Here is a 15,128-nt window from a genome sequence, read left to right as displayed (position 1 = left end):
AAATCATTGTGTAAAACTTACATAAATAAAAAAAGTATACATATTAGATATCGCTGCATCCGTGACAACCTGGTCTATAAAAATATCACATGATCTAACCTGTCAGATGAATGTTGTAAATAACAAAAAATAAAAACGGTGCCAAAACAGCTATTTCTTGTTATCTTGCCTCACAATAAGTGTAATATAGAGCAACCAAAAATCATATGTACCCTAAACTAGTACCAATAATACTGCCACCCTATCCCGTAGTTTCTAAAATGGGGCCACTTTTTTGGAGTTTCTACTATAGGGGTGCATCAGGGGGGCTTCAAATGGGACATGGTGTCAACAAAAACAGTCTAGCAAAATCTGCCTTCCAAAAACCGTATGGCATTCCTTTCCTTCTGTGCCCTGCCGTGTGCCCGTACAGCTGTTTACGACCACATATGGGGTGTTTCTGTAAACTACAGAATCAGGGCCATAAATATTGAGTTTTGTTTGTCTGTTAACCCTTGCTTTGTTACTGGTAAAAATGGATTAAAATGTAAAATTTGCCCAAAAATTGAAATTCTGAAATTTCATCTCCATTTGCCAATAACTCTTGTGGAACACCTAAAGGGTTAACGACGTTTGTAAAATCTGTTTTAAATACCTTGAGGGGTGTAGTTTCTTAGATGGGGGTCACTTTTATGGAGTTTCTACTCTAGGGTTGCATCAGGGGGGCTTCAAATGGGACATGGTGTAAAAAAAAAACAGTCCAGCAAAATCTGCCTTCCAAAAACCGTATGGCATTCCTTTCCTTCTGCGCCCTGCCGTGTGCCCGTACAGCAGTTTATGACCACATATGGGGTGTTTGTGTAAACTACAGAATCAGGGGCATAAATATTGAGTTTTGTTTGGCTGTTAACCCTTGCTTTGTTACTGGAAAAAAATTATTAAAATGGAAAATCTGCCAAAAAAGTGAAATTTTGAAATTGTATCTCTATTTTCCATTAATTCTTGTGGAACACCTAAAGGGTTAACGACATGTGTAAAATCAGTTTTGAATACCTTGAGGGGTGTAGTTTCTTAGATGGGGTCACTTTATGGAGTTTCTACTCTAGGGGTGCATCAGGGGGGCTTCAAATGGGACATGGTTTCAAAAAAAACAGTCCAGCAAAATCTGCCTTCCAAAAACCGTATGGCATTCCTTTCCTTCTGTGCCCTGCCGTGTGCCAGTACAGTAGTTTACGACTACATATGGGGTGTTTCTGTAAACTACAGAATCAGGGCCATAAATATTGAGTTTGGTTTGGCTGTTAACCCTTGCTTTGTAACTGGAAAAAAAATTATTAAAATGGAAAATCTGCCAAAAAGGTGAAATTTTGAAATTGTATCTCTATTTTCCATTTATTCTTGTGGAACACCTAAAGGGTTAACAAAGTTTGTAAAATCAGTTTTGAATACCTTGAGGAGGGTAGTTTATAGAATGGGGTCATTTTTGGGTGGTTTCTATTATGTAAGCCTCGCAAAGTGACTTCAGACCTGAACTGGTCCCTAAAAATTGGGTTTTTGAAAATTTCTGAAAAATGTCAAGATTTGCTTCTAAACTTCTAAGCCTTGTAACATCCCCAAAAAATAAAATATCATTCCCAAAATGATCCAAACATGAACTAGACGTATGGGGAATGTAAAGTAATAACAATTTTTGGAGGTATTACTATGTATTATAGAAGTAGAGAAATTGAAACTTGGAAATTTGCAATTTTCTTAATATTTTTTGTCAATTTCGTTTTACCAGTGTCATGAAGTACAATATGGGATGAAAAAACTGTCTCAGAATGGCCTGGATAAGTCAAAGCATTTTAAAGTTATCAGCACTTAAAGTGACACTGGTCAGATTTGCATAAAAATGGCCAAGTCCGTAAGGTGAAATAGGGCCGAGTCCTTAAGGGGTTAATAACTGAATATGACAGCAGTATATAACCCTGGAATTTCAATTGTCTTGATGCTGCTTGGGAGGAAAAATTGTGTATTTTGGCAAAAAAGTGTGTTTTTAAATACTCTGAAAATTATGGCTGTATTTCTAGCTAATCCAGATGTTGTATATTGCCAAAAAAGTCTGTTTTTTTTACTAACAGAATATGAAAGCTGTATATAACGTTTGAATTTCACATGCCCAGACCCAGCTAGGGATGTAAAATAGTGTATTTTGCACAAAAAGTTTTTTTTTAAAAACCCAGAAAATTATGGCCGTATTTCTAGCTTAAATTGCACACTGACTAATCCTGCAAATGCACCAGATGTTGTATATTGCCAAAAAAGGGTGATTTTTTTACAACCAGTTTATTAGTGCAGTTTTCCAAGATTGGATTTTAATTTCACAAAAGCTCAGATGCAGTGCTGGTGCACTGAGCTTGCATAAAATGGCCGCCGCCGCCCACCTAACTAACAGACAGATGAAAGTTGTTTTTTTGGTCACTGGGCTCAGGCCAGGGTAAAAAGATTGTGCCCTGCACCCACACAACTAAATGTATGTCGATCGCTGAGTTAGATTCACGTTCTGAACCAAAGAGTCTCTCCTATTCTCTCCCTGAAATCACCAGCCGCATCCTCTCCCTACACTAGTAACAGCAGAGCGACGTGCAGCGCTACGTGACTCCAGCTTATATAGAGGCTGGGTCACATTCTGCACTGGCCAATCACAGCCATGCCATTAGTAGGCATGGCTATGATGGCTTCTAAGGTCACGCAGTTAAACGCTTGTTGATTGGCTGCTTTGCAGCCTTTCAAAAAGCGCCAAGAAAATGCCGAACACCGAACCCGAACCCGAACTTTTACTAAAATATTCGGGTCCAGGGTCCAAAAATCCTAAAGTTTGGTACGAACCCGAACTTTACAGTTCGGGTTCGCTCAATCCTACTTAAAACATGACTTTTACTGGTAAATACACTGCCTGTCCAAAAATACAGTGCCTGCCTGTCCAAAAAAAAAGTCGCCACCAAAAAAAAAAAGGTCACACACTCTAATATTTCTTTGGACCGCCTTTAGCTTTGATTACGGCACGCATTCGCTGTGGCATTGTTTCGATAAGCTTCTGCAATATCACAAGATTTTTTTCCATCCAGTGTTGCATTAATTTTTCACCAAGATCTTGCATTGATGATGGTAGAGTCTGACTGCTGCGCAAAGCCTTCTCCAGCACATCCCAAAGATTCTTAATGGGGTTAAGGTCTGGACTCTGTGGTGGCCAATCCATGTGTGAAAATGATGTCTCATGCTCCCTGAACCACTCTTTCACAATTTGAGCCCGATGAATCCTGGCATTGTCATCTTGGAATATGCCCGTGCCATCAGGGAAGAAAAATTCCATTGATAGAATAACCTGGTCATTCAGTATGTTCAGGTAGTCAGCTGACAAGAGGACACAGTTTTAAATTAGAGGGGCAAAGGTTTAAAAGTAATATAAGGAAGTATTACTTTACTGAGAGAGTAGTGGATGCATGGAATAGCCTTCCTGCAGAAGTGGTAGCTGCAAATACAGTGAAGGAGTTTAAGCATGCATGGGATAGGCATAAGGCTATCCTTCATATAAGATAGGGCCAGGGACTATTAATAGGATTCAGATATATTGGGCAGACTAGATGGGCCAAATGGTTCTTATCTGCCGACACATTCTATGTTTCTATGTTTCTTGGAGCACATACTGTTGCTGAACCTAGACCTGACCAACTACAGCAATCCCAGATCATAGCACTGACCCCTCAGGCTTGTACAATAGGCACTAAGCATGATGGGTGCATCACTTCATCTGCCTCTCTTCTTACCGTGATGCGTCCATCACTCTGGAACAGGGTAAATCTTGACTCATCAGACCACATGACCTTCTTCCATTGCTCCAGAGTCCAATCTTTATGCTCCCTAGCAAATTGAAGCCTTTTTTCTGGTTTGCCTCACTGATTAGTGGTTTTCTTACTGCTACACAGCTGTTCAGTCCCAATCCCTTGAGTTCCCTTTGCGTTGTTCGTGTGGAAATGCTCTTACTTTCACTATTAAACATAGCCCTGAGTTCTACTGTTGTTTTTCTTTGATTTGATTTCACCAAACGTTTAAGTGATCGCCGATGACAATCATTCATGATTTTTCCCGCCACATTTCTTCCTCGAATACGATGGGTCCCCACTATCCTTCCAGTTTTTAATAATAATGCGTTGGACAGTTCTTAACCCAATTTTAGTAGTTTCTGCAATCTCCTTAGATGTTTTCTCTGCTTGATGCATGCCAATGATTTGACCCTTCTCAAACAGACTAACATCTTTTCCACGACCACGAGGTATGTATTTCGACATGGTTGTTTAAGAAATGAGAAGCAACTAATTGCACTAGTTGGGGTTAAATAACTTGTTGCCAGCTGAAAGATAATCGCCCATGCAATAATTATCCAATAGGAGGCTCACAACTATTTGCTTAGTTAAATCCAGTTGGCGACTTTTTTTTTGGGACAGGCACTGTATATTAAAATGTAAACATAACCACTGTATAATGCATCAATAATAAGAAAACCAGGGGTCCAATGCTGGTATCCCAACACTGGTAGAAAAGTAGAAAAATGTACCCTGCTCAACCTAGAACTAGGTGCGAGCAGTCTTACCAGAACCAAAATACGTAATGGGACTGGATTCTCCAGGATATTTCAGGGATGGCAATCCAAGATGAGAGCTTGACATGAGTCCAATTGAACAAGCCAAGGGTATAAAACAATGCCCTACACCCTATTATGCCCTACTTGTAGGGGAGGGGTCTATTTCCGTCCTACCTATCTATACAGAGCAACAGCCCCGATAGGGGAGACCCCGTCTGGATACTTGTCCCTGATCATGGCCCAGTCCCTGGTTCTAAATACTGATGAAACACTTTAATCAGCTCCTAATAGCAGGAAGAGCCCCTCCGTCTTCCTGTCTTCTTAGCCGGAGACAGACAAGCCATAGCAACTGTATTTTAAGAGAGCAGAGGAAAGGGACAGGGAACATTAATAAAAACTGTTATTATAAGGTAATTACAGATCTTTTGACAATCATTGACAGACTTACTCGGGTATATATGCCTAGATCTAATAAACTAGCAAATAAATAAACAATATGACAGTTACACTTTAATCAGCCCCTGCCATGTGACTGCTGCAGCCAATGATTTCTATAAATTCCTAAAAGTAAATAAAGATAACCAAATTAAACAAATAAGTTAAAATATTAGACTTCGTCATTTATTTATTGAGGGAAATGATCCAATATCACAAGTCTGTGAGAGGCAATATTCTTTCAGTATCTGGTGTGACTAACCTAAACTGTTCCATTAATTGTTAATTAATCCTGAACATCAACCTGGAGGAATTTTAGCCCTCTCCACCATACAAAAACAGCTTTAACCTTTATGTTGGAGGGTTTCCTCCCATGAAGTGCTCACTTCAGCTTCTTCTGCACCATTTATATTGGATTAAGGTCAGAACTTTGCCTTGACCATTCCAGAACTTTAACTTTATTCTTGTTTAACCTTTCTTTGGTAAAATGACTGGCGTATTTAGGGTCATTGTCTTGCTGCATGACCCACATTCTCTTGAGATTCAGCTCACAGACAGATGTATTGACATTTTTCTTTGAATATGCTGATATACTTCAGAATTCATTGTTCCATCAATAATGGCAAGCTATCTTGGCCCAGATGCAGAAAAACATGCCCAAACCATGATACTACTATCACAGGCTTTCACAGATGGGATAAGGTTTTTATGCTGGAATGTGGTGGGTTGTTTTTTTTCTCCAAACATAACGTTTCTGATATAAACCAAAATGTTATATTTTGGTCTCATCCATCCACAAAACATTGTTCCAATAGCCTTGGCTTGTCCAGGTGATCTTTAGCCAACTGCAGGCGGGCATCAATGTTCTTTTTGTAGGTCAACTGCTTTCTCCTTGCAATCCTGCCATTACACACCATTACTATTCAGTGTCCTCCTGATGGTGAACTCATGAAAATGAAGATTAGCTAATGTAAGAAAGGCCTTTAGTTGCTTAGAGGTTCCTTGGTTTTCTTTCCTTGGGTTCCTTTTTGCTCTTGTGGACTATTACATGCCTTGCTCTTGGCGTCATCTTTGTTGCTCGACCACTCCTGTGGAGGATAATAGCAGTCTTGAATTTCCTCTATTTGTGCATAATCTGACGGTGAATTGGTAGTCCAAACTCTTTAGAGATGGTTTTGTAAAATTTTTCAGCATGATGAGCATCAGCAACACTTCCTCTGAGGTCCTCAGAAATCTCCCTTTTTCATGCCATGATACACTTCCACACACATGTGTTGTAAAGATCAGACTTTGATACATTCCTGTTCTTTAAATAAAACAGGTCACCCACTTACACCTGATTGTCATCCCATTGATTGAAAACATCTCACTCTAATTTCACCCTCAAATTATCTGCTAATCCTGAAGGTCTATATACTCTTTTCACATAATCTTTTTGACTCATGTGCTTTATTTGGTGTTGAAGTACAGCGTTTATCTTAAATTTTTTTAATTAAAAGGTAAATGTGGGGAAATTAACACAATCAATACCTTTGCAGTATAAGCAATACAATGCACGTAGCCACACAAGATATCCTATAAATCTGATGAACTCTGTACAAAGAGCACTTTTTGGAAAAGAATCTACCGGATCCTGCTCGGCTCCTTATCAATTAGGGCAAGCACCAAAAGAAAAGGAAGGTACAAAAGGCAGAAAGAGGTAACACCCGCCATACAGCCATCCTACAGTATATCTGCCCCAATAACCATTCAATTCCTGTTGGGTATAAGTGAGAATACTGGTGAGCTTATCATTCACAATATACCAAGAATGGAGCAAATCACAACATGTTTCTTGGTGGAGTGATAGCCAATATGAAATCCTGAGGTCTACACAAAATGAGTTCCCTACCCCCTTAACTGTTTATAATGTGCATTTGTTTGGTTAGCAAGAAATAAGAAACAGATGGCAGTGAGCATGGCTGCAGGATCAGATGACACAGTCTGCTTTGAAGTTCTTGACTCAAAAGGGTTAAATATGTTTAATCAAAACTATGAGCAACATGTTTCATTTTTTTAATCTGTAGATACATTAGAGGGATACCTCCGCTACAAAGGTAACTTTTTTAAATACAATATTCAAAGAAAACATCTTTTAAAAATTTTGACTCATTTTTTTATTTATTGAGGCAATACTATGCCATTAAAAACTAAATACAAAATATTATGCTTCTCTAACAGTAATCCCCCAGATCAAAGTAATCTCAATTCTTCTCCACAGGGAACATTAATCTGCAAGTTGATCCTCATTATAATAGTAGGTGGAGGGTTGGAATGACTGACAGAATGACAGCTGTATTGTTCTCTTGATAGACCTAGATAAACCTGTAAACATGTGAGCCCTGACTAGCCACACAACTGCAAGAACATAGGGGAGGTGTGGTGCTCTAACCGAGTCACCGTCCCTTATTCCTCCCTGGTCTGACAAAGTGTGTAAAAGGGGTTGGCCTATCTCTCACTTTGGTGACATATCGCTATTAGATGGGACCCACATCTATCTCCAGAATGGGGCCCCCAGAATGAACGAGAGCAAACTGCACAAGTGCACCCACCCTCTATTGATTTCTATGGGAGTGCCAAAAATAGGCGAGCCCCAGCTCAACTATTTCCAGAACTCCCAAGGAAATTAATGGAGACTACTCCACCTCAGTGTGTCATACACAAATTTTCAGGCCAATCGGAGCACTGTCAATTCGGGCAGAATTGATTTGGACCCAAATTTCATTGATCAACCTTTGTGTCCAAATCCAACCTGAATCAAACTGAGCGATTCGCTCATCTTTACTTCTTTGATAATATGTTACTGTCCCTTTAAAACAATAGAAAATGTTTACAATTTTGCTCACATCCTCTAGTCCAAAGTCAGTCCCCAGCTTTTTTATTTCATTTTGTTTAAAGTTCCAAATACATTATCTTGAGAAATGCGTCTTGTAAATTTCTAGACAGTTGTCTGCTTTTCTACCACTACAAAAATAGCTCTCACATATCTCTATTATCAGCTACAAATGATCTTCAGCAGAATTTCTTCTCCATCACTTTTACCCGGCAAGAAACTACTAGCACAAACACTGCATGAGTTAATAGCAATGCTCTCATCTTCTAGTTAATGCAAAACATCTCCATCTGTCTGTTTACATAGTAAGTTCCACAATGCCTCCCCAATGTGTGCCATGCCTTGTCATAATGTTACAGCTGAAAGCTCTTGCCATCCTGCTAATATTGTGACAGCTTCTACTTTTACGGCCACCCACACAGAGCACTGTGTGAGTGCTTGTATCCTAGCTAATCTGAGTCACCTACTAAAGTTCTAAAGCTGCCTGCGCAAGACAAGTTCCTCGGCAACTGGCCTGGCAAAACAGCTAAGTGTGACTTTTTGTAAGACATGGTTCAATCACTTAGAACTCTGCAAGACCTTGAAAGCACTGGAAATATAATATTTTAATTCTCGGGGTAGGCCCTGTTCACATTGAAGAAAAATGTATATGGCCACTTGTAAGTTTCAGAAATGGAGCAGATATCTATTCCTTATTTGTCTTTTTATATACATAGACCCTTACAAAATTGTGATCACCAGAATCTCTCTTATCAAGTGAGTAATACATATCAGATTAATAGAGAGTGCCTTACAAGCCTTATATGTTCTTCAAGATGTTCATGTACAAAAAAACGTAGCAACTTTGAAACATTTTGATACTTAAACAGTATTGAAACTTTTATAATGAGTTGTGTTTGACTTACTGTTGTTTTGTAGCCTGTTCTTTATTTTTAAGGCCCCCTTCACACGGGCGAGAATTCTACGCGGGTGCAATGCGTGAGGTGAACGGATTGCACCCGCACTAAATCCGGACCCATTCACTTCAATGGGGCTGTGCTGATGAGCGGTGACTTTCAAGCATCACTTGTGCGTTGCGTGAAAATCGCATGTTCTATATTCTGCGTTTTTCACGCAACGCAGGCCCCATAGAAATGAATGGGGCTGCGTGAAAATCGCAAGCAGCCGCAAGCAAGTGCGGATGCGGTGCGATTTTCACACATGGTTGCTAGGAGATGATAGGGAAGAGCAACCCCGGACCCCATTAAAGTCTATTCACACTATTATTTTCCCTTATAACATGGTTATAAGGGAAAATAATAGCATTCTTAATACAGAATGGTAACTAAAATGTGCCTTGAGGGGCTAAAAAAAAAAAAAAAAAAACTCACCTCATCCACTTGATCGCACAGCCGGCATTGTCTTCTTTCTTCTTCTTTCAGTACCTGCAAAAGGACCTTTGTGAGCGCGGTGACGTCAGCGCAGGTCCTGCTGAATGAAGATAGAAGATTCTTATTATTTTTTAACCCTCAATTGACATTATACTTAGCATTCTGTATTAAAGAATGCTATTATTTTTCATTATAACCATGTTATAATGGAAAATAATAAAATCTACAGAACACCAAACCCAAACCTGAACTTCAGTGAAGAAGTCCGGGTTTGGGTCTTTGTACCACATTCAGTTTTTTCTCAAGCGCGTGCAAAACGCAATGCACTCGCGCAGAAAAAACTGAACAACGGAACGCAATTGCAGTCAAAACTAACTGAAATTGTGTGCCTACTCGCACGATTTTCTCTGAGCGCACCTGCATCGCATCTGGCCCTCACCCGCGACGCCCGTGTGAAAGAGGCCTAACAGCGCAAATACATTTTGTGCTTTTGGAAATTCTTGAGACTCTTTTACTTTTTTCACATTTTGATATGTTACAGGATTGTACTAAAATTTCAAAATAAATATTTTCCCCCCATCTTTCTCACCCATAGTATGATGCTTCACTGTAGGGATGGTATTCGGCAGCTTATGAGCAGTGCCAGGTTTCCTCCAGACATGACTCTTAGAAGGGCAATCTTGATTTTATAAGACCAAAAAAATATTGTTTCTCACCGTCTGAGAGTCCTTTAGGTGCTTTTCTGCAAACTGCTAGGGCGACACTGGTAACAATAATAATCTTTATTTATATAGCGCCAACATATTCCACAATGCTTTACAATCCAGGGGTTCAAGTACAAACAGACATAAATAACACAGCAACAGACAAGTCAATAAGTAGAACAAGATAAATGAGGTCCCTCAGTGTTGCAGTGTAGCCCTAGCCTTATTGAGCAGAGGCTTCCTTCTGTCCACTCTGCCATAAAGCCCACATTGAGGAGTGCTGCAGTGATGGTTGACCTTCTAGAAGTTTCACACAGGATCTTTGGAGCACAGCCAGAGTGCCCATTGGGTTCTTGGTCATCTCTCTTACCAAAGCCCTTTTCCGCCAATTAAATAGTTTGGTGGGGCAGCCAGCTCCAGGAAGAGTCCTGATTGTTCCAGACCTCTTCCATTTAGGAATTATGAAGGCCACTGTGCTCTTGGAAACTTTCAGTAAAGCAGAACATTTTTGTACTGTTCTCCAGTTCTGTGCCTCCACACAATCCTTTCTCTGATCTCTACAGCTACTTCTTTCTTCATCATGGCTTATTTTTCAACATACAATTGCAAAGACTTTGATTATATCACCATCTACTATACATAATATAATCAAAAGATTCTGACAATCTGGAGAAATCGTTGTGCGCAAGGAATAAGGCTAAGGGTCAGTATTGGATGCTCATGATCTACAAGCCTTCAGGCAGAACTGCACTAGAAACAGTGAAGATTCTGTACTAGAAATCACTTCATGGGCTCATGAACACTTCCAGAAATCATTGTCTGTGGACACAATTCATTGCGCAATCCAAAAATGCAAGTTAAAGTTGTATCATGCAAAGAAGAAGCCATATGTCAACACAATCCAGAAAAGCCACCGTCTTCTCTCATTTAAAATAGACCTAGGCAAAATAGAAAACTGTCCTTTTGGATAGCATGATGCCGTGTTCTGCAGACTGAAGAGGAGAGGGACCATCCAGCTTGTTACCAGCACATGATAACCAATATCCTGCATCTCCGGTAATATGGGGTTGCATTAGTGCAAATTGAGTGGGGAGTTTACACATCTTGAAATGCACTATCAATGCTGAACAGCATATAGAGGTTTTAGAACAACATATGCTCTCATCCAGGCAATGTCTCTTTCAGGGAAAACCTTGGAAATTTTAGCAAGACAATGCTAAAACACATACTGCATCCATCACAACAGCGTGACTTCGCAGAAGAAGAGTTGGGTGTTGAACTGGCCTGCCTGCAGTCCATACTTTTCACCAACAGAGAACGTTTGGTGCATCATAAAAAGTCTGGCAAAGAAGACCGAAGAGTGCTGAGCAGTTAGTATCCTACATCACAAAAGAATGGGACAACACTCCTCTCCTAAAACTCCAGCAATTGTTCTCACATTCTAAATGTTTACAGATTGTTGCAAAGAGGGGACACTACACAATGTTAGACATGGTCTTGTCCCAATTTTTTTGAGACACGTTGCTGCCATCAAGTGAGTTATTTATTCATGAAATGGTAAATGTCTTACAGTACTTTCAACATCTGATATTTGTTAAAGATTTGCAAATCATTGTATTCTGTTTTTATTTACATTTTACATAGCGCCCCAACTTTTTGGGAATTGGGGTTGTGAATCTCATTTAAGGCATTTTTTTCTAAATTAAATAACTCTAATTTTGATCATCTTTCTGGGTATCGTAGTCCACCCATTCCATTTATTATTTTAGTTGCCTGCCACTAATCTGATCTACCTCTTCTATGTCTTTTTTTTTGCACAGGTGCCCAAAACTGTACAAAATACTCCATGAGCGGTCAAACAAGTCATTTGGAAAGTAGTAGAACTATGTTCTCATCATGAACATCTGTGCCTCTTTTCATACCCCCATGATCCTATTAGCCATGAAAGCAGCTGCCTGACACTGGTTGATAAAGACTACTGTCAACTAAAGTTCCTGTCATTTTCCAGGTCACTTTTACACATTATTTTCTCATCTAATATGTATTAGTGACATGCATGTCCTCTTCCCCTGCAAAAACAGATATACAGAACAAGATTTACTGGGTAAATCCTCTTTAGCTGTAATTAAATGTCATCTAGTAGCGGAAACATAATGATAGGGAATGCATAAGCAATCAAACCTGGTCCCTAGTGTCTGAGTGTACCCAAAAGGCCCTTCTTATAGCAGTATTATAAATAGCACATGGTAGATGGGGAGTCACATAAAATTTTGCATTGGAGCTTCAAAGGTTACCACCATGTGAACCTCTGGATATACTATTTCTATAGAGAGAGAGATAACTTAAAGCTCCTGAACCCCAATGCAATGTCATGTTATTACTACTGTTTTCTTGTATAGCAGAGGAGTCGGGGGCCAGGTGCAACTGCTACCTCTGCACCCCCATAGCTACATTTCTGTATATTTAAACTAAAAATAGGTTGACGTCCATCATTTCTAAGGACAAACCCTTATACCTGCTACCACTGATACAGCATGATTTTGTGCAGTATTAAAAATGGAGTGTCCCAGAAAGCAGTGAATGAGATGACAGGACATTGTAATATTAAAAAAACAATCCCACTAGTTCTCATGTTCACCATAACTAGATCAATATGATTTATGATTCTTCTGCTTAAAACTGATGGGACATGTCACCAAAAGTGGCTGCAAACCTGTGATAAATTGAAATGGTAAATGTGTGTTATAATCACACAGCAGACATGGCAACAGAAAATTTACATTTATAGATAAATAAGTTGTAAATTAAAATGAAGTGGCCTGGAAAGACATTTTATATGTCTTGAGTGGAATATAAATGAGTCTGATACTTTTGTTCTTTGGATTTAAAGCAATAAGCAAAACTGGGCTGTCATTAATTCCTAATCTTTTACATGCTATGAAAGAGATAGATAGATAGATAGATAGATAGATAGATAGATAGATAGATAGATAGATAGATAGATAGATAGATAGATAGATAGATAGATTTTTTTCTGGTCTCAACTATCCATGGTAACCTATGTATGCATAGCATGCTTATAGAATTTATTATCACTTTGCTTCAAGCTAAATTTTGCCTAGATACATTTCTTAAAATATCAGATAGAGATATACATTAACCCCTTAGTGACCACCCATATCCCTTTTTACGGTGGTCACCAAGGGGCCTCCGCCTTTTCACGGTGGTCCGGTCTAAGCAATGCACGGGTCCCCCGTGCAGCAGAGAGCGGCGGCTTGGCTCTCACATAAGAGCTGCACTCCTGCTCTAACAGCCCGGACTGGCAGGAGCGACGATCCGGCCTGTTTAACTCCTTACATGCCAAGGGCAATGGCGTCCGCCACATGTAAGAGGTGACAGGGGGAGCAGACTCCCTATGTCTCCCATCGGTACCCCACAAATGAGATCGCGGGGTTCCAATATGTGTATAGGCTGACTGAGACCTGGTGTAGACCCCAAGCCTGCCTTGAGTGTTCCCAAGCAGGCTGCACCTCTCTGCTGGTCAATGTCAGTATAGCACTCGGGATAGAACATTGTATTTTAGAAGCAATCAAAAGATTGCATGTTATAGTCCCCTTGTGGGACTATTAATTGGTAAAAAAAAGTTAAAAAAATAAAAATTACCATATTTTTTTGCTTTATAAGACTTTTCCCACTAAAAGTGTGTGTGTCTGTGTGTGTGACCATGCGTCTTATAAAGCAAATACTAGTAAGCACTTCCATTATGGAAGTGATCACTAGTATGAATTAGATGCAGGGAGCGGGTGAAGCGCTGTGAGCGCTCCGGGACTCAGCGTGAGGACTTAGTGCGCGCACTATGACCCAATGCTGCATGCAGCCAGAGAAGACAAGGGAGTGCGACTGGAGGAGCACCAGACCTGGAAAGGAGCGGTGGAGCAGGAGAGGTAAGTGAAGTCTGATGGGGGTCTGGCATAAAAGTCTAATCTGAGGTTTGTTGGGGGTCTGGCATGGAAGTCTTATAAGGGTCTGACATGGAGGTCTGATGGGAGTCTGGCATGGAAGTCTGATCTGAGGTCTGATGGGGGTCTGACATGGAGGTCTGATGGGGGTATGGCATGGAGGTTTGATGGGGGTGTGACATGGAGGTTTGATGGGGGTCTGATATGAGTTCCTGATATGAGGGTCTTTATTGAGTTCCTGATTTGGGGGTCTGATCTGATCTGAGGATCTGATGTGAAGTCTGATGAAAAATATTATTTTCTTATTTTCCTCCTGTAAAACCTAGGGGCGACTTATTATCAGATGTGTCTTATAAAGTGAAAAAACTGTATTAAAAAAAATTCCAATTGATAAAATACACTTTTTCCCATTGAAAATACACTTTTCAATGAAAAAATTGCAAAAATAACATCTCCCCCACATGATTGGTATCACCGCATCTGTAACAACCCACAATACACAAATATCATGTCAATTAATCCCTATGCTGAATGCCATAAAAAACATTGATTGAATTGATAATTTATTCTTAGTTGCTGCCGAAAAAAATTTGTAACAAGCCATCAAAAAGTGTTACTTACCCCAAAATGATACCAATGAAAACTACAAGTTGTCCTGCAAAAATAAAGCCCTCACACAACTCCATAGAAATAAAAAAGAAAAAGTTATGGGTCTTGGAGTGCAGCGATGCAAAAAGATTTTCTTCTTGAAAAAGGGGTCTTATTACACAAAAGTAGTAAAATGTAAAAAAAATCTATATATGTATTTGGTATTGCTGTAATCATACTGACCCAGAGAATAAAGATATTATGTTATTTATGCCGAAAAATGAACACCACAAAATGTATAACGTTCAGGGAAAGATCATTAGAAGTGTAGGAAAAGAATGGGGAGGAATTATTCCACATAATAAAAGGAGAACAGGGTCCAATAGGAAAGTGTGCAGCCTGGGTAATAGGAGCAATCGTATTAGGGTCCATTCACACATCTGTTTTTTTCTTTCCTGATCTGTTCCGTTTTTTCTGGAACAGATCTGGACCAGATCTGGACCCATTCATTTTCAATGGGTCCTGGAAAAAAACGGACAGCACAATGTGTGCTGTCCGTTTCCGTTGTTCCGTTCCGCATGTCCGTTTAAATATAAA

The sequence above is a fragment of the Bufo bufo genome, chromosome 6 (genome assembly GCF_905171765.1).
Source record: "Bufo bufo chromosome 6, aBufBuf1.1, whole genome shotgun sequence".
Taxonomy (NCBI): domain Eukaryota; kingdom Metazoa; phylum Chordata; class Amphibia; order Anura; family Bufonidae; genus Bufo; species Bufo bufo.
This window is presented reverse-complemented; position numbering follows the sequence as displayed.